This window comes from Brachionichthys hirsutus, chromosome 2 (genome assembly GCF_040956055.1).
Source record: "Brachionichthys hirsutus isolate HB-005 chromosome 2, CSIRO-AGI_Bhir_v1, whole genome shotgun sequence".
Lineage (NCBI taxonomy): Eukaryota > Metazoa > Chordata > Actinopteri > Lophiiformes > Brachionichthyidae > Brachionichthys > Brachionichthys hirsutus.
The window spans coordinates 10,787,473-10,812,525 of record NC_090898.1 but is presented as its reverse complement, the minus strand read 5'-3'; positions in this window follow the sequence as shown (position 1 = coordinate 10,812,525).

Below are 25,053 nucleotides of genomic sequence, written 5' to 3'. Positions count from 1 at the left end.
AGCATTTCATATTTTGCCACTCGAGCCAGAATAGGTTAAACACCCGGGTGTGTGCAGAGGGCCATAAAGCTGGTTTATCCCTCCCTGCAGTGCCTCTTTATTCAGCTAACATTTTTTACTGCTCTGTGCCATCTTAAAGCCCTCTGCTCCCCCAGCAGGCTGTGCCAAGGGAGCGGTCTGCCTGCTCCACACTGTGCCATTAGCCACGGCTGACTCTTTAGCCAAGAGGAAAAAGGAAAACAGGCACGGATTGCCAAAAGGTACTTAAAAAAAAAAGGGAGAGGGGAAAATAGAAATAAACAGACAGACAGGAGGAGGTTTTCCTTTCGGTCCCCGGCATCTGTTCTGTAAAAGCCCAAATTAACAGATTAATTGGTCTCACATTCCTCCGTTGGTCTGCTTGCCCTCCGTTCATTATACCTACACTCCAAAGAAGATGTGTTTTGTTTTTAAATGTAAGAAGTACACATTCCCGCTGACTGACTGTGATTAGAATCCGATTAACTGTTTCAGATGCCGAGATATCCTGCATGTGTTGACAACCGTCTGACACAAAAGTGACAGCATTCGTCCATCTGAAACGCGCAGAAGACGGAGATCTCTCCTCTGGCTTCAGATCGGTGATAAATCATACAACAAAGAAGCTGCCACGCTCGCTCGCTCGCTCTCTCCTCCTCTTACATCTCACATCTGAAAGGTGGGTTTCAGAAGCACCGACGGTAACAACCGCCACAACAAAAGACTTTAGAATGCATAAACATGGGTTTCTTAAGGGGCTTGGTGGGTTCTTGGGTGGATCGGGACCCACACCGCTGCTCACCACGGTGCCTTTTCCCATCCTCATCTCTCGTGTTCTGGCTTCACATCATGAAATTAATGACCTGCCAGTGAAGTAAGGATGTTTTTTTTTTATGTTGTGTGCCTGTACAGCTGTGAATGTAATACTGCTCATTTAAATATGCCTCTGGTTGTCTACTTCGGCACGCGTGTGTGTGTGTGTGTGTGTGTGAGAGAGAGAGAGAGAGAGCTTGTGCACTAAGCTTCACGGAGGCCTGAGGTTCCCCGAGTAGCACTCGTTTTGCCCTTTCTCGCACAGGGAACTATAAATTATTGACACTCCCCACCTATCTTCTCATTTCCCTCCTATCTATCTCCCTCTGCCCCCGCACTCAACCCCTCCACCACCTCAACACATAAACACTTAAAAGGGGAAATCAACCTACGTTTCCTTCCACAGGGCCGTGCGAGGTGGGGGGGGGGGGCAGGAGGCGAGAGGCCTGCTGATTGAAGCCTCGCCTCTTGTTATTCCATCACAGCGCTGACTCCAAGAACTCAAGTTAGGACGCTCACAACTTTCAAACTTCCCGACAAATTAAATCGACCTCCCTCCGAGCCCCTGTCTCTGTCGAGCTCTCCCCGTCTCACCCCCTTTTCTCCATCACTCGTCGTCACACTGCAGGCTGAGCGGAGCTGTGCCATTTTGGCTGTGTGTCAAAATAATAGCATTTAATTTGTTACATGATTAAATGGCTTCTTTTTACTAGAAGTTCTGGCTCTTAAAAATATTTCCAGGATCTGTATATCATCTATTCAAGAGCATCGCTCACTCACTGTGTGTTCTACACGCCACTATGAGCTTTTCTTTGTCGCGATCGCTCTTTGTCTCGCTCTTCTTTGTCTTGCTGTGTCTTGTCTTAGTCCATTTTCAGACACTGGCAATCTAGCGTCCTCCTTTCACACAGGCTCACACTATTAGGATCTTAAATGCAACAAAAGGGCCGTACAATAGACAGACAGGGAGGCATATTGGGCAGTGTAAGAAAACGGGACAGGCTTCCATTCTTCCAGTGACTCTTGCCTGTCTGCTACATGAATAAGAGGCATGGCTAAACGTGCTGCATAATTTGTACTTTTAATGGCAGAGCCTTCCATTCCTGTGACATGACTTAATCAATAACCAGGCCTGTCGCAGTCTCAGCCCAGACTCGACTGTCGTTTTATTAATTTTGAACAGGCACACTAACTAGGAGTCTGCTAGCGAGAGGCATTTCAAACGGGATAATAGGCCCCCTGGATTGATAGGTTCATTCCATGTATGCTCAAACCCTCATCCCTCTCTTTTTTGCCTATCTATCTTTCTACCCCTTTATCTCTCGCTCTCCATCTCCCCTTTTCTTCCCTCCTTCTGTCAAAGAGTGATTTAGGGAGCGCTCTGGGATGTCTGCGTATGCCGTCATCTGAGGGAGGAGGGAGAGATGGATAAATAAGAAAGGATAAAATAAAGAAACGGAAAGAAACACTGTGAGGTTGTGACAGCGAGTCGTCTGTACAATACCTGTGTCTGTCTATCTATCTATCTAATGTTTGCCTGTCTGTCTATTTCTACACATTCATTATCATTAGCTGACAAGGCAAGTTTGGTGGACAGAAAGATGAGCAGGAACAAGAGGAGGAGGAAGACAATGGTGAAAGAATGTGCTGCTACATGGGCTAGCAATATTCATGGTGTGTGTTCTACTTATTAGCATGCCTGGCCTAGTTGGTCTTGATTGCAGTGGTGACATGCTTATCGGAGGAAGACTAAGAAGACAGGTGTCAGCAACACATGTGAGAGTGGTGAGTGAGGCGTCTCAACATAGTTTGATTCAATTTATAATAGAAAAAATGTATTCATGTGAAAAACACAATCAAAATTGTTTAGCTCTACGCTTCGGTCAATAAGATAAAAGTCCTCTCCCAACTAAACTGAATTTCAGTCCCAGTGTTCCTAGAGGTGAGCTTCCGATGAGGCATCATCTGTGCCCTGTTCCTAGTTCCACAAGCACTTCCACTGTCCTCTGCCCGATTATGCCCATTCCATTTTCAGGCCATTGCACAACCTGCCATATTATATTACCATTTTGGAAAAATTTAAGCTCACAAAAATACATTCATAAATTAATTCTTTTGTCATGCATTTTTTGTAAGGTGGTTTCGTGAGCACATGAAGCTTCGAGAAATGAACCCGGCTCGAGTGGTTCAATGCCTTATGAGGCTTCATCTCACCATCACTACTTCTTACCATATACAGCACACAGTGACATGAATCGAGTGAACTAGAAACACACACACAAACTGGCAGCCACATTAACCCATGAACCAAAATCCATTGTCACACACGCAATACCTAACACATCCAAAGTCAGTCTCTCTCCAGCAATATCACAAAGTGCAGAGGCGAAGAACGACTGGAGAGCGAGCGTGGCTCAATCAGCTGATCCAATACAGCTGCCGAGGAACAAACAACAAACCTCAAATCTTAGTAAATCTTAGGTGTTGGTGTAGTAATAACAACTGTAACAACAACTTTAATAACAAAACCGTTTGATCCTCAAGCTTCCAGGAAGCATATATTGGACCAGATGTTGATAGATAATAATGTTTGCAAAAAAAAACATTTTAATCCATTATTTTTGTTTGCAAATCCATTTTTTGTTTGAAACAAATTTCCCTCCATAATACCGTCTGTCACGCTGGAGCTGCTGCGCCGCGCCGTGTTCACCAGCTCGCTACCGACTGTTCCTGTCTAAGGTTTGGTAAGAGCAAGTAGGACACAGAGTTTCGAGTCCCTGCTGCAGCTGAAAACACTGTGATCAGAGACACAGTCTGACAATGAGCTGAAACTTGCTGTAAAATTGTCTAATCATTCCAAGCAGAACATTCACAATTTCTTTTCTGAACTTATTCTTGCTGCTACTTTGCAATGTAGGATTTCTCCCAACTGCCAAATCCCACTGTAACTGTAAATAAAGTTAGCTAAGCTTCTGTTTCTTGAATAAAAATCCAGTAAACTGCTCCTGCTGCGTTTCTTTTCGCGAAAAAGCAAGTGTTTTTACTAAAAGAGTCAAATAAGTAAGCACGTGGTTAATAACTCCATCGCTATTTCCTGTTTAACATCATCCATTGCTCTTATCATTTCACGTGGCCTTGGGGATCGTCGCATTCACTCTAAGAACAAAATGTCTCCAGTGTGTTGTTGATGCTGTGTTTATCTCTGACCAAAAACAGCATGGGGCCGCTCGTGATGAGGGTGGAACTTTCCAGCATCATCGTGTTTGGCCAGTTTGCAGCTCTTTTCCGTGAGCATTTGTGCTCGAAGGGCTAAAAGCACATGACTAAACATTTAGCCCCTGACAGGAGCAGGCCTGTGACTCATCTTGTTGATAGGACCAGGGACAGAGGGGAAAGGCAGACGGACGGAAAACATTGGGGTGGGCGGAATGGGGTGCAAAGGATAATGTAGATTATCATGGGGGGGGGGGGGGAGCATAAAGCAGGGAGCATGTGTTTACCAGAGAGACAAGGAAAAAGAAGGAATGCATAGCTAGAGATGAGTCAATATTCCCGACAACCTTCTCATTCTATCACGACCAAACAACAGGCAGTGAAGAGTTTATCATATTGGCACAACACAATAATCCCAGATAGATTCCATAGACAATAACCTTGACGCACGGATTACTGGAGGCAATAATTTAGGTTCCGGCATAATACAGGTTGCACAAAGTTTGCCCTTTCTAACGTGCATTACGACACTTCCCAATCATTATGCTGCCCGGCTGAGACGCTGGTGATTTTTGGTGTTCTTGCAAGTACTGCAGAAAGTGCACAAAAACACACAAATGGACATGAGTTGTTCTGTGTTAGTGTGAGTTAAGTTCAGCTTGTTCTGATGAGTCTGCTCTCTCTGTGGGATAAAACGTCTTGGGTCTGGCCCCTCTCATTACCGCTCTTCTAATGAGGACAAAGGGAAGTTTAGTGCAGCTGAAACAAGAACAGTACATTCTTGTGAATACTGGAGGTTTGCAGTTTTCTTGACGTAATTGCTAATTGCAGGCCAACTCAAATGCTCAGTTTTCCTCTCCTCATACCTAGCCACGAGGAAAGCTTGGTTTGATCCCCCCTGAGATGTGCAACTTTTTGTAAATATATTTCAATAAAATCGATATTTACATTTGGAGCACATGTTTCACTTTTCCATTGACCGATCTTCATGTTCTCTGACGGCCTGAAGCTTCCATCTATGAGAACCCTGCGGACACATCTGAAATAAGTTCACATCTCCCAGCAGTTCTGAAACTTTATGTCTTTATTTAAACCTCACCTGGCCTCCTACCAACTATGACAACCCTCCAATTCACACTTGGCTCTTCCTTCCTTCATCAACCGAACCTTTTGATCTGTCCCGAACCAACCCTTTCGCTCCTCATCTCCTTCTCTCCCGCCATCAATACTTCATAAACGTGCAGTGACAAATTTATTTGAACGCAGCCTCAGACGCATAGATAGATGGGCTGATCGGGTGGAGGGAGGCCGGCGAGCAGCGAGCAGCTTTACCGCATACATTAGTCACCGGCTCACAGACTTCAGGTGGAGCAGAGTGGGTCTGGGAGAGATAGTGTATGGGGGGTTGGAAGGAGGAAGGGGGGGGGGGGGGGCGGTCTGTGAGTGAACTGCATGCATGTCTATCAGGATGTGTTAGTGAGAGAGAGACAGAGAGAGGAGGGGCTACTCACAGAATTGAAGGAGTAAATTTATCATAGTTATGGCTTTCTCAGGCATCCATTTTCCTGTGGTCTGCTGACAGCTAGTAGTATCTGCATACCCACCCCACCCCCACCCCACCCCACCCCGCATGATTGACGGCACTGGGCTTCAACCTAGCAGGCCTGGAAACACACTTCAGTCCTGGACACGTGCACAGAGAGCACAACTGCATGCACGGAATGCACCGAGCTGTAGGTTTCTGTGTTCTGGGATCAAATTGTTAATGCTGGTCATTCTTCCGACTGTGACCTTTAGTTTTTAATTGACAAACTAAAATGTGTTCATGATTTAAATATAAATTAAAGTTAGTTCAACAAGATAAACATGATAAGATATAGGTTTTTTCTTTTCTTTTTTTGCCACAGCTCTGTTGGACGGCATTTTTGTAGGCTGAATATTCAGAGTAGGATGCTGTTTCAATTAGATTCGGTAAAGAATAGTGTAAAGTACATCCAAAACTGCCAAGACTTGCGTCACCAAAGAGAGCAGGTGTCATGTTGTGGGGTTCATGAGAGTCGAGCCAAAGCAGTAGCTCGACTGACGGACTAAAAGATTTTGCCATCCTTAGGGCGACACCACCAGCTCGGATAAGGACTGCCATTTTCATTTATACAAACAAAAAAAAGATACAATCTTTTGAGTGCCAAGATACAATCTTTTTTTTTAAACCAAAATGACCACAAACCACATTACGTCTGATGAATGCAAATCTCTTTATCGTGTCTGCCATTGAACGGAGTTTCTGGCTTTGTTTTTACCACAAGACAGTGTTGTGTGGCTTAATGAAAGAAAGATGCTTGTGAGTAGTGACACAATTTTGCTCTCACAATGACCCCACAGAAATTCAGATGAAAAAAAAAAAAGACGACACACTTACATACAAAAAAAGCTTCCCTGGGGTTAAACAAGATTTAACAGATTAAATTCAGAAACTTTTCCTTTCAGTTGTAAAAATGGGAGAAAACACGCTTCCTTGGGTGAATCATAAGGTCCCACCTGATCTAATACAGTTAGATCCGGTATAATCTAAGCAGCCTGGTCTATTATAGGCATGTGAGGTTTGTATTAACTTGAGTTTCAAAGGAGTAGTAAAACATTTATCACACAAGTGCTGAATTTCAATTACTGTCATATAGCCAGCAGCCATTTAGCTTAGCATCTTAGAAATACTGGACACATGGGAAACTGGTCTGTGCTGACAAAACATGCCCACCTTCAACCCTCATAATTCAATTATTAATCAGAATGTATGAAATAATTAGATATCATTTTAGTGAGTTTGTTGTGGCTGTGATTATGAAAGTTACAGAAGGTGATGACAGACTTCCTGGAGTCTCCCGTGCCTCTCATCTAGCTTGTGATCATTTTTTTTAGACAGCTCTGCTTCCAGATTTAACATTAATTAAGGGGAAGAAAATGCGTGATATTCAACTTATATTGAGTGTGTTGGGATGAAAAGATGAGGAACACCTGGATGAGGAGCGGAAGGAACAGGAAGGAAACAGTGCAGTCTGGGCAGCAGTGGGACAGCAGCAGTGGGACAGCAGCAGAGGGAGCGATGGAAGATAATTGTTAACAATTATTACGACTACTGGGAGAAGACAGAGGAAACTGATTATACCCTAAGAGAGAGGGGAAGAGAGAGAGAGAGAGAGAGAGATTACCTGACTGTCATTAACCTCACTTTCCCCCCTTACACACTCTCCGTTTTGTGCCATCTCTCTTGTCCAGTTGAGTGCCAATCTATATCCAATTTTTCCCCTCATCACTCCCGGACTACGCTAAGGGATGGCAGTCCGAACATTACCTCACAGAGAGACACACACACACACACACACCCACACACACACAGTTCTAATCTCGAGTCCAGAATATACGCAGCCATTGCTCCTCCAGAAATAAGGAAAAAAGTTAAAATTAGAAACAGACATAGACATTTGGAGAGTCGTCTATCCAGCTCATGTGTTTCAGACTAAAATACGAAAACTGGATTATACTAGATGTAACTCGAATCGTATTTGTTTTTCTATGATGTTCTATATAGATCTATACCCTGCACACTCATTCATTTGAATGGCAAGGTGTGTATATGCACACGCAAGCGTTAGCCCACTCCACAGCTGAAGACCGGCATCTCACAAGGATATATCGGTTTGCGATATTTAATATCAACACCAGTGCGATCCGGGTTGATGAGGGCTGGTTAATACTCTGGCATAAAGGCATAATAGAGGCGTGGTCTGATCAAAATCAGGGAAATATTTTATGAGTATGAGAATAATAATTTATATCTTAGATATAAAAAAACTGTTTTACAGACATTTGAATGATTCAGAATATCACATGCATCTACTCTGCTGAACTAGTGAAGTAAACTATTCCCTGAACTGCAGTCTTCTAGAAAACTGTACATAAATTGTTCCAACATAACTAATAATACCTGGTGCTGGCAACTTAATAACTGTAAACATGCACATTGTGTGTTACATATACCCACAAACACAACCTTTCCTTTGATCACACAGAAAATAACATCAATACAGGTGTGTCCAGGGAAGTGAACGCCTGAAAACGGAGCATCAAATGAAAAGATTTTTTTTTTAAAGATTTTGATTTAAGTATTGTGCTTTATACTTTTCACACATTTGGGATGGAAATAACATTAGATTGAAATTTTACATCCCATAATATCCATTTACAGGCTTTGCTTTTCAAAAATGAAAAAGTCAGAGAGATTGAGGAAGAGTGATGTGGCAGTAATATCAGGTCATCTAAATCAACGTGTCTGCAAGTTCTGCAAAAAGTAATGGCAGATGCCAGAAAATTAGAAAAAGATGTTCCTTTGAATAAACAAGAAACTGAACTTCAGTACTCGAGAGTCCATTTAATCACATAAATGTAACTGGTTTTGCTTTTTATTATTCATCTGCAACACAGAAACATCAGAACAGTTTTTATGCCGCAGTTGACATCTTCATTTATCTCTCAAAGTTATCTGCACAAAACCTCCAACAGCTATTTTATTACAACTCCAAATAATTTTATTTACTGGGTAAATTTCCAGAACTAAAAGAAGCAGTACAGGAAGAGAAGACAAATATTATGCAAAGGCTTTAGTGTTACATTCACCAAATTATATAACTGGGAGAAATAATGGAATACATATAAGGAAAGAGAGAGGTAGACAAAGAAGGAGGTTGTCTGTGTGCTTTGGTGTAATTAGAGCACAAGGAAACAACAACAACAACACGCGGACACACACACACACACTAGTTGGACCAATGAGGATAGACCGCCCTCTACTGACGGCCCATGAGAGGTCAGCAAGTCTGCAGCCTTAAATTCTCAACCCCAAAACAGCCAGGTTCAAGAAACCCACTCACAAGAAAAAGAAAAAAAAGTATTATATTAGGGTACTAAGAAAATGCTCTTGAGCAGACATTAACTTGCTGGTTTTAATCAGTTAATTCCAGACTTTGAAATATTACTCTGACTTACTTGAAATGAGAATATTTCTGGAGAAAATAAAATGTTCAGGCAGACTTTAAAAGATGAAAATAATTTGTGTCTTACAATGAAAGAAATATATATTTCAGATTTACAAATAGTGACAGAATGTCAAGAGTGTTATTGACATCATCTTGTCTGTGTGCGGAGAGGGCTTTTCTTGTCTTTTCACTGTTGGATAACCTAACTGTGAGACGGGGTGACAGAGTCTGTCTACCGTCGGCTGTGATAGTGAGACTGACATGATGGTTGTATTTGTCCCGCCTCAACAAACGTCTGCATCCCCTCACACTCCTATAGCTGCCATGACGATGGGATGCTGTGCCTGCTCAGGTGCAAGAAGACACAGGGAGTTTTGAAATAAGTTTCTTTAGAATGGGATGGGGTCTGAAGGAAAAGCAAGATAAATGACAAGTGAGTGAGAAAAGGACTTCTCTCACATGTCCTGCCCTACTGGGGACATTGTCATCACTGGCGTAGGCATACATTTAATATCAGGGCATGCATGTGCAATGTGTGTGTGTGTGTACATGAAGGAATGCTCACGTTTTTCTAAAGTGCATGTGCATGTGCAAAATCGATATGAGGCGTCATTGCAGGTTCTCTGCTCGTCTGAGAAAGTCACACTTCCAACCCCCTGCCGGGGACAAGACCCATTGACAGCCCCACATTGTTAGCTCTACATGTTTGCTAAATGTGGCATCTCGATGCGCATGCACATCCACATCCACATCCACACAGATGTTGTCAGCAGTTCCCGTCCTTTCAGACACCTCTCACTCCCATGTGAGAAGTGTTTATCAACTTGGTGTAGACAAGTTTCCATGGATCTACACACCCTGTTTCACATGTGGGGGTTGAACCTTTTACTTTCTTTTTAATTAATCTCTTCAAATGACTCCGTTAAAGCCTTTTGTTTGAAACTGAGAAGGGGATCGGAGCTCTGATCAGCCACAGTCAGTTGATCATCAGCTGAGGCTTCTTCAGTTCAGAACAGAGTCGAACTGTCTTCGGGCCAGATTTAAACAAGTCCAGTCGATTCTTCGTTTGCTCTTCACGATGAACAGCAACATCTCAACAGCCTTCATAAGTGGAGTTTGGTTTGGGTCGCCACAGGAGCTCTATGAGTGCAGGCGCACACAGGAGAAGCCCACGCTCACAGGGTGGGAGAGTATCAGCAGTCCACCTGTGTTGAGACAGGCTACCTCCTGTTCCTCCGGCCTGCAGCAGGCTGGCCCGCCGTTTGCGTCTCCGTCTGTAAGCAGTCGCCTTTTCCAGCTCAGCAGCTGAGAAAGTGCCAATCCCACAGTTTAAAGCCCCCACTGGCCCTGCCAGCATGATAGATCGTTTAGAAATGAGGACACAGGTTTTTTAAAAAAAGAGGAGAGGAGAGGAGAGGAGAGGATGAAAAGAGAAAGGAAAAAGGCAAGCAGCAGCTGTCAGACAACACAGAGCCCAGGCTTCCATGACCAGGCTCTTAACAGAGAGAGAGAGAGAGAAACGGGGAGGGACTTCAGAGAGGTGAAGCAGAAGCTGACAGGTACAAAGTAGGAGAGAGATAAAATGGATGAGAAGATAAAGACCTACAAATACAAACAGCTTGGCAGATGAGGCGATAAGATTGCAGAAGATGCATGACGGCGAGGGGCCCTCGCAGTTCATGCACAGAGCCGTCCTGACTGCTGCTAAACCGATTAAGAGTCGTTAACAGCTCAGAAATACTTCATAGGGTTTCCTTTGATATGGCTGCAGTCTCAAAGGGGTGTGTGTTTGGTGCTTACGGAAATAAATAACAACTTATTAAAAACCTTGAGGACCTGGAATGAAAACATGACATGAGTTGGTGTGGAAGATGCCGACGTTCTGGTGACAGCTGTGTTAATGTCGTTAAAATGTAAATGCGCTGGCATGAGTGCTTTAATGCTGCACGTGCAGTACGGCATTATTAACAGGTTGCCACCTCCATCTGGATCATCTTGACTGTCAAGATGATTCTTAATGTTCACACGTCTGACATGCTCAATCAACCACCAACCCACTGATACACACACATTCAACAGGTAGGACCCCGCTATAACCTATCACACGGTGCCATCTGATTAACAGACACAATTCTGGCATGAACTATATGTTTGAAAGTGAAAAATAGAATCCCCCCCCATGCTGTCCCTTCCCTGTGCTTTGTTTGGTGCTCCCTTGTCTTGGAATGCAAATGTGGTCAAATGGGCCCTAAATCGGGGTCTATTTGCAGATGTGGATGCTTTTCTCCTTTCCCTGCTGCTCTCACAGGAGCCCTGCGGTTCGAACACGTATTAAACAGATCTTAAGAACATCTCCATTCATCATTGCCACCTCACTCGTTCATCAATGCTTGTGTGTGAGTGTGTGTCAGTGTCTGTGTGGGTTTGTGTGTGTGTTTGGCCCCAAGAGGCCTACTGTCAGTTCAGAGAGGGAGTATCTGCAAGAAGATTAATACCGGTGTGACAGCAGAATCATGCCAGAGAGGAAGGGTCACTCATTACCCATCTGACCAGCCATCTCCAACCCAAACACATAAAAGAAAGCACGACACACGTGCAGATGGCAGCTGCAATGAGACGATTCTGTAAACTCTTCTCCATCTTAATTACCATCCCCCTTTCCTGCTTTTGTTAACTTTGCCCACGCACTCTTCTCCTCCTTTTCCTGTTTGTCTTTCGTCTGCCTCTCAGATTTTCACCAGGGCTAATGAAATATATAACCAGTGTTAAGTTTAGGGGAAAATGCTTAGTGTATAAAATACATTTTATACACTCTGCTGGCTCATCTTTATGGTCAGCGTGACGAATGTATGGACAGAGAGGAGCTGGGATACGGCGGAGACAGCAGAGTGGGTCAAATACTGCAATTACCGCCCGATTGATTTCCATTGGGGTGACAGAAAGAATAAGTGTTACTCCGTCAATGTTCACTCAACCTGCCAGAGAACGCTCCTCCGAGAAAGACGAGGAGAGGACAGAGAGCAAGAGCGATCCCCTCTTCCACTCCATTCATTCAGTCATCAATTAGGGACGTTCATTTAACTCTTTTCTTTGTTTATCTCATTCAAGGCGCCGCTGACGATCTGGAACAGTCTGAAACCACGGCTGAAAATGTCAGCCCTAACGTGACATTTTAGTATCACTTAGGAATTTTCCTAAATCTGTAAATAGGTTGCAATAATGACACTGAAACCCTGTGTTTCAGGATAGTTCTGTGTACATTTGTAATTTAATCTGATCTCTGCACTATTAAGAAAATTATACTTGATTGTAGGGGAAATTATACCCGCACTGGCACCGGCAGAATGCAATTTTAGGACTTCGAAATTGTTTGGGAAGGACATATATTTTCATTGAGAGGAAAAGCTGATGGAGGGGAGGGATGGTGCTATCAAGCCAGGCCTCTGGTCTCTCTGAGGTTTAGCCGAGGACTCTCAGATAGACTATCTAATGTAAGCAGGTCCCACATAAACAGCTTCGGACAAGCGTCACTGTGGGAAAGAGAAAAGTGTAACCGATACACACTCCACCACTCCTCTCCTACTTTCTCATCTCCGTTATTCTTCTGTCACATTCTCTCTGTTCAAGTGTCTCCTCCAGTCATTTTCTCCCAGCTCTTCCCTTCTGTTTTCTCCATCCACCCCCCCCCCCCCCCTCATTTCTTCTTTATTAAGGGCCAGACTGTGGTCTGTCGATAGAATCAGTGGAAAACTGTTTGGAAACTCAAACCTCAGTGAAATTATTTGATTACAAGCTCCCATTGCCTGCTGGTTTGGAAGCATTAGAGGCTCACTGAGAAGTAATGATTTCCATTTTGTGTTTAAGTTGTAATACAATATTTGCTGTGGTTTCTTGACTTGGACAGCGTGTATAACAGTTGCTTGATTTTGCAGTTGTTTGGACAATTTTAATTCCATATTATCTGTATGGAACTACAGATAGAATTGCATTTGTGACAGAGAAAAGATAGAGTCAAGCCAGTGTAAAAAATGGAAAACTTTTCGAAGGATTTTAGCAAATTGCCTGAATTTTCCCATTCATCACAGCAAGCATTAATCTGACCCTGTTGGGAAAGAATGAGTTAGTCGGCAGTCAACTAATACGTCAAAAGTTATAGAGCTGGGACCTGCAGCGTAACAGAAGAGAGTTAAGATCAAATGAAGGCTACCTTCTCTCTAACCAGAAAAAAAAGTTTTATATATTTTTGAATCTTTTTTGTCATTATGTCTCAAATTAATCTGACCAATACTTTCCATTCCCCGCCATGAAAATGTGTGCCATATAGTTTAATGGGTCATGATATCTACAATGATTTGAGGAAGACGGGTTAAAGAAGCGAGGATTAAGGGTGTTTGATCACATAGTCCATCTGGTGGCGTGGAATATTTACAGCACGCTGGTATTTGTGCACGTGCATATACTGTACAGTAGTGTAAATATGTTCTGTGTCTATGTGTATGGGTGCGTGTGCACATCCTGTGGGGGTGTGATTGGGCTGTTTGGCAGGTAGAAGGCTGTGAGTGCAGCCTGTCACAGCCCAGCCCTGATTACTCTGCACCATTCATCAAAGTGTCACCTCCCTGACAGCCGCTAATAAATATACTGCCACAGACCCCCACTCGCACCTGGCAGCGCACCATGTTCACACACATGCACATATACACCATACCCACCTCACCCCCATATGCATGCGCTCATACTGCCACCCTGAGCCCGCCGGCGCAGCACCAGACACGGCAACACATCCGAGAGCTCATTTGCTAATTGCTTGCATTTGCCATCAATTCTGTTTCTGTCTTGTTCAATGTCAACAGGAGCGAGAGGATTAAAATGGATTTAATGAATTATATATATAACCAATGGGGAAACACGTTACATTACTTTCCTCCATGTCTTTTAACCCCCTTACTTTTTACCATCAATCTAAGGTGTGACGTATCTTCCCTGATTTAAATTTTAAGCACACACACACACACACAAATAAAAATAAAAACAATAATGTAAACAATAAAGTCTTAATGGACGCATTTGATGCATTTTCTGCTTCAACTTTATTGCATTTATCCACACTTTCTACTAAGTGCATTACTACAGTTTTTCTGCTCTCATGTTCCTCAATACGAGATCTCAGTCCGACAACTGAAACTATTTTACATTGTGTGGCGTTGCAATATTTCAACAGGCCACATAATGGCAAAGATCATTACTGCAAAAATGTGCATTTGCATGTAATTGCTGGGTTGCTTTCGCTTTTTTTTACGCCACGTGCATTCATGTTGGAACACACACCCATGCGGTCATCTCTCCCGTGTTTGTCTATGATTAGGCAATATGTGACTGTTGTGTTGTCTCATTTCAGACTCCTGTCTTGGCTCCGGCAGATGCTCCCCTGCTCCCCCTGTTGGGAGACAGATGAAGCATGCAACTAATCAGGTGCTGTGTGTGGGTGTGTGTGTGTGTGTGTGTGTTACTCAGTGTGTGAGACTATTGTGATCTCATGGCAGAAGTGTTGATATAGGTATATCCTGTGATGAAGTTGTCCTTGCCAAGCAGTGTGTGTGTGTGTGTGTGTGTGTGTGTGTGCATGTGCATGCTGTGCTGGCAGATGGCATTCCTGCATTGCTGGGCCACCCTGGCTAAAAGGGGGAGCATCAGGAAAAGGTGAGACAGGAGGAGGATGGGTGAGGACAGTTGTAGAAATGAAACCAGCACAGGGGGAGTAAGCAGTGGGTTAGGGAAGGCTTGAATACATGAGTTATTGCAAGGGAGAATGGGGTGATGGGGTGATGAATGAATGCATGAGGAGGATGAGCAGAGGACAGTCCTGCCAAGCAAACCAACTTTTCACACTATTTCTAATCCTTCACTTCACTTCACTTAAACACAATATTCAAAACAGAACCTTTGAAAGAATATGACACTCGTATTATTCCAGCTTTAGAAATTTGCTCCTGCAAGCGTAATTCTTGCAGTGGCCAGCGTTGCCAGCTGCACTCCAGCGGTGTGTGCTTTGTGCATGTGTGTGTTGGCGTGCGCCACACGCCTGCTGGGCAGCAGGGCTGGGCCAAATGTGGAGTGGGAGCACTGGGAAGATTTGGAACAGTGGGCCTGTTAATTAGAGAGGGGTGATTAATGGGACAGCAGAGAAAGCGCACTGTGTCAGGGAGGAGAGATGAAGCAAGGTGGGAGGGATTGAGGGGAGAAGGCAGGTGGGACGCAGAGGGAGGAGGTAAACTGTTCGGGGAAGGGGGAATATGTGATCATGCGAAAATTAGGAACATTAAAAAACATATGCAGGAAGTCAGTCGCCTCAGTCCAAACGCACAGTCTTGCACGCCATAGGTTGCCGAGACTTTTTATCAAAGCCGATCACATGTATGTATCTTTGGTAACATCCGCCTTGGGATCCTCTCTATTCTTGAGATGTAAGAAATGGCGTTGTGACAAACGCTTCTCGAGGGATGCGGTGGGTAAACAGCAATCATTTGGCAGATGCGCCCTGAGCAAATTGGCAGTGTATTCCCTCTGGCCAAGCCACACGCCATTATCAGGATTGAGACTAATCGTGTGCCGTCTCCCATATGAGGAGCAATTAATTTACACCAAATCAAACCGTACAGGAACAGAGAGAGGAGTGGAAAAGGTAGAGGAGATCGAGCGATGGAGAATAGTGTTGGTTTGCAAAGGAGAGAGCAGCAGAGCTAAATGAGAGAACTTTGTGTAGTTTGATACAATTTTCACTGGATTAAATCTCTGGAAAAAAATGCACTCGCAGACTCACTCCTACAATTCAATCTTGTTGGGGCTAAACTTTTTTTTATAAAAACTAACAGAGAAGATAGTAAATGATAAATGAAGACAGAATGGAAAAACTGGAGTCAAAAAAGCAAGAGAAAATTGAGTCGAGAGGGCGTCCTATGAAGAAGCTGAACATTATAAATGTATTTCCACTGCGATTTGACAATGTAATAGTTTTATTTCTAGAGAGATGACACTTACAAGGAATCATTAATGTGAGGCTTCCCATTCTCGCCTCAATCCAGGCTTGAGGTATTGTAGTGGAGAGCCTTCACAGCCGGACGCCAAGCCATTATTTCCTGTCTGATTGCTCTGCGGCCAGCGCGATTAAGGAACAAGACTAAAAGGTTATTTTTCACTATGATGGACAGAAGGAGTGAGAAAAGTAAAGCTGGTCTCAGTTTAATCTCCTGCAGATGGAGGGAGCAAGAGGAGGGAAGCCATCCTCTTCAGGGATACGGTACCTAAATTAATCATTCAGCCTGATGGCCTTTGGGATAAGATAAGTAGCATTATAATAAGGAAGGCCATATGAAAGACCGGACTGAGCTGACAAGCCGAGAAAGACTTTTCAAAGCGTCTCTCTCTCTCTCCTCATACACACATACAATGTAAAAACTGGTCATTTAAGCCATCTTTATTATTTGCATGAAAGATTTGTGCCCAATCAAAATACAATTTAGTCTGTGGAAGGACGGGTCGCTAAATGAAAAAATACACGGATGAACAGTCCAAGAATTATAAGCCGAGGACAACAAAGAGATGCTTCTTGGAGCCAGAAGTTGATTTTGAAAGCACTTGCAATTCATCAGCTTGTCCCAGGACAGCCGGGTCACGCGTTTAACTCTGTGGAGGTCTACCGGTAAGAACAGTGTGTTTGTCGACTTTAGCAGATGACTTACCTGAGATAACATAAACCATTTTTGTCCTGGACAAAGAGGGGGAAGAAACAGATACCTGGGTGTTCATTAAACTGGGCTAGTGGTAAAAATATTGGTACTGGTTAATCATCTGGTTGTTAAATTCTCACCAAAAAAAAACCCCCAATTACTGACAGAAAACATATAAAGATAGTCAATAGACAATAGGCACATCTTTCATCCATTCATCATTAGAAAATACAATAAAAAAAATGTGATTTATATTCTGTGACAAAATAATAATAATAATTTACAGCAAGTATTACTAAATTTGTTAAAACGTACAAATTCTGCCTGAAATCAACTCAAACATTAATATCTTTCATCACCGGAAGACGCCGACACCTTTCCTCCCAACGCTGTCCTGGCAACTAAGCATGAGAAAGAGGTTTGTCAGCTTAACCAGCTACATCAACCCCCCCCCCCACTGCTTTGAGATTTTAGATTCTGCGTGTGGATGTAGAATGTGTTGGTCCCGGTTTTGCCCTCTTTGAGTGATTGTCTGTGTGTGTTTCCTGTGGCGCAAACATGTTAGTTTGTCTGTTCTCACAGTGGGCGAGCAGCAAGGGGGCCTCGTGAACAGCGTTAATGGGGAGGAGGAGCGGTGTAAAGGGTAGACTGGGCAGATAGCACAGGAGGTGAGAGACCAGAGAGGGGTTACTATTTAATGGGGAAGGAGGCAAGCATCAGTACTTAATACAGGTGGTGTTTAATGTGTGTGAAATACAAGCCAGTGGGTATAAATCTATACGTGTGTGTGTGTGTGTGTGTGTGTGTGTGTGTGTGTGTGTGAATAGGGGCCACAGGGTAACCTCAGAGAAACTCCACTAATTGCAACCACTGGGTTTTACCTGAGGGTCTTCTCTGGCTAATATCATTAGCTAATCTGCTGTGTGTTGTCCCCCTTGCCCTCTCCGTCAGAGCCCCCCGCTTTAGTAACACAACCAGCGGCACCCCCCACCCCCACCCCACATAAAAAAGAAAACTCCCACTTACACCCCATGCCTACTTCCCAAAGCCCAATGCAGACTGCTGAGTCTGGGCTTGTGCTGCTGGAAGAGCCCTACATCTGGACTCCACTGACAAAGAAGATTAATACCACAGCCACACACACACACAAACACACACACAAACACACACACAGGCAGAAATACTGGCATACTTGGATATATTTATGCCCACAAAAGGTACCCTCATGGATCCACTTCAAATTAGGGTTGCACAGTGTTGAGAAAACAAACTGGCATTGTGATGTCTTCTCTAATATTTGTGAGAAAGCTTCGCAAGCAAGAGTTTTTTTTCTGGAGTGTCGGGGTACAACGTGGAGATTTGGAAATTAGAGTTGGGAGTGAAATTGTTGACTCTTCTTGTGATTTTGTTCAACTGAACTTTCGAGGTTCCTGATCTTGGTTTTAGTTCACGGACGGCAGAAAAATATAATCTCCTCCTGCCCTGGTCAACGCTGAATGTAGAAAAACAAGATGGTGATAAGGACTGATGTAAAGCAGGAAATCACAACTATTGAGGAAGAGGATGATGACTAAGAAGAAGCCGCATGAAATAAAAGCTGTTTAAGGCCATCTAAAAGTATATATTTTATGCATATCTCGTGTTTTTGGCTATAATTCTGACATTTTAATGAGCAGACATATTATTTACAAGCATAACTTTGATAGTTCTACAAGAATAAAATATTTGAAGGGAGACATTTTGTGCAATAGCATAGTGAATGGCATTTTGGGCTAAAGAGGCATTCTGCTAAGTGCCCCCTTATAGACATAGCTCTGGTTAATTTGCCTTGCTAGACAATGGATTTCCTGGAATGCATCTAATGCATTTCAGCACATGCAGCCTTTCAATTACACATTAACAGGCATGCGCATTCAATACTCAATGAAGTCCAAAAACAGAACAGATTCATGCATCCTACCCTCCCAGCATCCACCTCCCCCCTCCATCCTGCCTCTGTTTCTCCAGGCTGTGGACCACTTCAAGTCTCCTCTCCATCCCACTCCTATTTAGAATTAGAAAAAAAATCTCCCAGGCCACAGAAAAACAACTTTCTGCTGATGCGAGAACTCCTTCATCCTTCCCATCTTTCCCCTTCTCACTTCCACTCCCATCACACACCTATATGGTTCTGGAGATCTTGGCTGAATATGAGCCCTGAGCTCTGAAGCAGGCGTCGTATCTGAGTGGGCTCCAGTGTGCTCCTGATGGCCCCGGTGGGGCGGGAAAGTCCACAAGGCAAACAAGTGCTCACAGGTCTTTTTCACTTAAAATCCACTGCAGCCAGCTTCAGATTCACGTTTTTCAGGGACTTGTAAAAGTTAAACTACATAGCACCTAAAATAATCTTATGAGAAAGGCTAGAAGACAGAAATCAACTAAGGAGAGGGTTATTTCAAGATGTGAAGTATTTCTCTACTTCATCTCCACATGTGCTCATAGTGGAAACTCCCCAGCATTCCCCCAGCTCTGCCAAATGTGTGGTTTGGCCCTTGAGGACGAGGGGAAAGGGGTGTCAAAGGGCTTAGAGGTGTTGACATGACCTCTTTCTCACACATTCACCTGTGACTGCATGCATGACACAAGCGCCACACCTGGAACAGGAGACCAGGAGCTTACTCGTGTGGGAATGTATGAATTGGAGATGAGCAAAAATTTAAAAAGAAGAGAAAGGTATGAAATGGCAGAGAAGATTGGGGAAGGAAGCGCTTAATGAACAACTTTAGCGCTGAAGCAAAGGATCAGATAAGACTCATTGCTCTGGCACATCTCCACACACCTGAGCGCTTTTCCATGACGCATTGGCTCTAGCCGCTTGAGCAAGACCAAAACGAGGGAGTGAAAGGAAACTAAGACAATGACCAACAATAGAAGCCATATCTGTTCAAGAAACTAAAATATTTAGGATAAGATGCAGAGGAAGGAGTGTCGAAGCGGCAGTCCCGGTGACGCTGACGGCACGAAAACGGTCATGTGGGACCGTGATGCCGGGCTAATTAGAACCAATCAGCAAACATCTGCAAAAAATAAGTCAGGGTTCAAAGAGGAACCGAGCAGGAGTTTGAATCAAGAATGAATGAGGATAATCTAAGAAAAAATGAACAAGGAGAAGACATGTTTGAAGGGCGTTGTGTGTTCATGTAAAAGACACGCACACGCACACACACAGAAAGGCATTTTGACCTTGGTATTTGAGGACACAATCACAATAAAGGCCAGTGCAGTGATGATCCTGACACATAATAAATTATTGTTCTTAATGTATTTGCTTGTTTTGAGCTGTTATCCTTCTTATAATCCCAGGATTGCAGGTAATATTATTGTAAATATTTATATATATATATTATTTATTTAAAATAAAACATCAAATTCTATCATATATTTAATGGAATTAATCCAGTATGTTTTCTCAACCAGATTTATTTACATATTCGGGTTTATTATATACAATTTTATTAATGAGAATTATTATATTGAAAAAATTTCTTGAATTCCTTCCACATGTTTTAAAATCAATTCATAATAGATGTTTATTTTTATATTGTATTTCAATATAAAAATCAAGTGAGAGTCACACATCAGGGAGAGTTGACATATAAATAGCAACAAAAGTGAATTTACTGATCAGCGTTTGGCTTCCTGGAAATATATCAAACTGTCGTTTAGTTTGTACTGTGGGGAAAGGCAGGTAACATCATTAAACAAAAATAATAAAACACTTTTAGCATGCAATTTTACCATGAATCATATTTTCAATATCTGGATATAAAGCAGAACATTTGTGAGGATTATAAAAATGAATAACTGCAGAAGGAAGTGTCATGATCAAACTTGTAATGTTGTTTAGAGTGTATTGTAGGTGTATTCTTCCATTCTCTGCCCCATCAGACCGGCACTCCGTGTCCTTATAAATAATTCATTTTTTAATCTGATTTCCCAGAGCGATTCTCAGTGTGTTAGTCACATATTCAATAACGGTGCGCGGTGAATAATCTGGCCGTGTGTTTCCGTGATATCCCCCCGACGTTCTACGGAGGGGTGGATGAAGAGGAGAGAAGAGAAGAGTCAACATCATCCCTACAGGTTGACAATGAACAGATGCATGTATTTCCAAGACATCCATGTTTGGGATTACCTGGAAGGCTGAGGTTGTTGTTTTTTTTTTTTCTATGAATATTTTCTCAGTTGACATTGAGAAGCAGAAAATGATGAAGTCCAAGAGGGAAGAAGAAAAATAGGAGATAGGTAGAAGCTTCTATAAATATTTAATTCTTTGTGGTCTAAATAATAGTTCAAGAATGGTCATATATTTTACTATCTGTCACTGTTATGTATGAGTAAAGAAGCCAACAATTTAAAGTCTATAAAAAATCTATAATAAATATACATACATATGGTGCCGTATTTTCTGTAATCAAGATTTCTTCATGACAGAAAGGACAAGCTCCGGGATGCAAGCAGTCGAAATGAGTTTCCTCCGCAGGGTGGCTGGGCGCATCCGTAGAGATGGGGTGAGGAGATCAGTCACCAGGGAGGAAGTCAGAGTACAGCCTCTGCTCCTCCATATCGAGAGGAGTCAGCTGAGGTGGCCGGGGCATCTATTTCGGATGCCCCCTGGACGCTTCCCTAGGGAGGTGTTCCCTGCACTGGGAGGGCGGCCTCGGGGGAGACCCAGGACACCAGGACACGGCTGGCCTGGGAACGCCTCGGGATCCGCCTGGAAGAGCTGGAGGAAGTGGCTTTGGAGAGGGAAGTCTGGAAGTCCCTGTTGAGACTGTTGCCTCCGCAACCCGGCCCTGGATAAGAGGATGGATGGAATTTATCTTTAGTAATATAGAGCAAATTCTATAAACTTGCACAAAATAGTGTCATAAATACAATGAACGAGTGGTGAAGGAGTGAAACTGCCACCCAATACCACACCACCCTTGACAACTTTCCCCCATAAGGCCCTGTTTCTTCCAGCCTCACGGTCTGACCACAAACACAGACAACCCAATACTCGAAACAAATGGTGAGATGTTAGTCATTATTTTGTAGCTTTGTAGCTTTTTGAAATAGATTTATCTAACTTACACTCATTCAAATATTCTGCATTTATTTTTTAACCACAGGCAAAAATTTGACTTTGGAAGCAACAAAATGATCTTAATAGGATTAAAAGTGAATCCATTGCACTCCACTAAGATGGAAAATAAAATAATAATAAAAAAACACGGCATCTAAACTGTGTGGTACACCAGCAAAATAGGTTTCTGAGCATGCACATTAATGTTAATGAAGCTAAGTCACGGTACATTTCTGTCAAGGACTGCGTGACTGTCTGTGATCTAATATTGGTCATAAATCCAACATGGACAAGAGAGAGAGTTTGTGGTTTAAAGCCAGGATTTATTTTTTTTACACACTGGTTTTACGGTGTTGAAACAGAAAAGACACACTTAAAAGCTTCTGAACTGGTGTGTGGGACAAAAGCAGCAAGAACAAAACGTCCACAAAGACAGACAGAACTGGTACATGTTGCTAATTCTGAAACTTCCTGAGCAAGACTAAAGTAATATCTCTCAAACATCCAATTAGTGCTTTCACTGATGTCCACTCAGCAGGTTTGTTCATATCCAATGAAATTAAGTAACTGGAACGCCCTCCTGACAGCAAGTGCATTACACTTCCACATATGCACGCACACAAACACACCTACACACACCTGGAGCTGCGAGCAAGAGGCCTCAACAGTTGGCTGGACAAACCTTGAGCACCCCCTAGTGCTGATTTTTCATAATCTACTGGGTCACAATGATCAACATGGAACAACGTGTTTTTTAGAAGGGATCACACACAATATATATATATATTAGAACTAAATCACTATATATAAATATTAATACTTATATTAATACATTTGTTAATCTGAGAACAAAACTTTGTAAAACAAGATAAAACAATCTGGCTTTTCTATTGAGAATTGGGGAGGGCACTACTCTGGCACAGCTTAAATATTTTTTTGATTCCACTAAGGCAATAGCAATTTGTGCTTTTTACGCAACTTTCCATCAGCCGCCAGTCACAGTTTTCCTTTGGATCAAATGTGGATGATTGAATACGCACTTCCAACACGTTTTCTTATTTTGGGGGCAAAATAATATTTCTATTAATCAGTAGGTTCCGTCCGGCACCCCGGCCGAAGGCTGACCCAGACCTTTTCTCAGAATAGCAGGCAAGAGATCCCAGATCCGTTTTGGAGTACTGCGTGTGATCAGAAGCCTTTGTCCGGCATCCAAAGCAAACCCTTGGCTCAAGCCTAATATGTGTTTTCATTCAGGCTCATGTGAATGTTTGTGATTAAAATGGGAGATATGAGAGCCGAGGCGTTTCTGCAATCTTGCAGATCCTAATTTGGTACAGGGGGAGTTAACACACCTGCCATCTTCCTGCTGACGAGGGTGATTTCTCAACTGTTGTTGTTTATGCCGTCAGTTTAAGGAGAGGCGAAGACAGTGAGAAAGGGAGAGAAGTCCACGATGGGCAACACCGAGTAAACACACACACACACACACACACACACACTACACCAGACATACACACAGATCCCAGGCTGCTGCCAATAACAGGCCATCCTAACACGTGGAAGTGTTGACTGCTTGATGATTTATGGTAGTTATTTGTGGCTTTCTAACCCTCCTCTTTTGCCTCCGCCACCCCCCCCCCCCCCCTCCTCCTCCTCCTCCTCCTCCTCCTCCTCTTTCTTCATCTTCCTCCTCATTCGCTCCATCTCATTTTTGTGCAGTTTCTTTTCATGTCCACCCCCCTTCCCCCCCGCTCAGACAATGTGAACATGATTAATAATGTGCAATGTTGTGTAAGCGGTCTGCTGTCCGTCATTCCCGCATGTTTGGCGTTCTTCAAAACATGAATTTGGAGAACCGCAATGAGTTTTAGCTAACCCAACAAACACAGAATGAACAACTCCCACATGAAATCAGGTTATATGTAAATCTTTTGATCATCCAGTTGAGTGGAGAACTTTTAACATCTCTATCATTAAAACTAAATTTATCACTCTTTGGAATGAGGAGGCCAATACACACGTCAGTTGCAAAAAAAAGATCTTTGTTTGTTACACTTTTTGAACGGAAAGCTCGACTTCTCATTACGTATATCTATATTTAGATGTTGGTATAGCGACAGACGTATATAAATAAAGATGTGAATGCGGAGACAAATGAATGAGCGGTCGTGCAGTTCTGTGTGTCTGCCATTACTGCCACACTGCCAGCACCACATCCATCACTGGCTAACACAGTACACCTGAGTGTGTCTGTGTGTGTGTGTGTGGGTGTGTGTGAAAGAGCGAGAGGAAGAGGAGAAGGATAGAGGAAGAGGCGAGGACAACGGAGGCCACAGTGCAAGTTGCTAATCCATCATTCCGTTTGACAAAACTTCAGCAAAGGAAAGGAGAGGGGAAAAGCAGAGACAAGATGTTTTCTCAGAATAATCCTTTGCTTCCTTCCCATTTTCCTCGAGTCATCAATGAGGCAAAACGATGCCTGTGTTGTTTCTACAGCGGTGCCAGGAATTCCTTGGTTTTCTTTAGCTCACCCTCTTCGGGCCAACAATGGTTCTTGCTTCTTCCCAACCATCATTTCTACAGACAGACATGGAGGAAGGATGGCGTGAGAGAGAGAATGAGGGTGGGGGGAGACGAGACAAGACAGGGCCTTTAGTCTGGAGATCATTATTACCTTTACATTATTAATGTATGGCCAAACCACAAAGGACGTTCACAGGCAATGAGGAGGAGAGTGACTACTTCCCTGCTTTCTGCAGTTAAAGGTATGAGGAAGGTACATTTCTGATTTAGTAGAAGTAGGTGGTTTGCACCATAGCTGCCCACACACGACCACAGCTGAGCACGAAGTGTTAAATTATCAATGAACGCTTCATAATGTCGACGATACAACCTGTACAATTTTATTATTAGAACTGGGGAAAAAAAAATTCATTGAAATGTTTAATTAGAGATCATTTCATTTATTATACTCGTATTATATACATTCATAGAGAAAATGTTGCAAAGTAGTTGTGGATAGACTTGCAAGGTATAAACCCAACCCTGGGGGACTGCACAAGTCAATCTTACCCTTGGTCTTGATCCCAAGCTTGGATAAATAGGGAGAGTTTGAATCACGAAGGACATCCGGAGTGAAACTCGT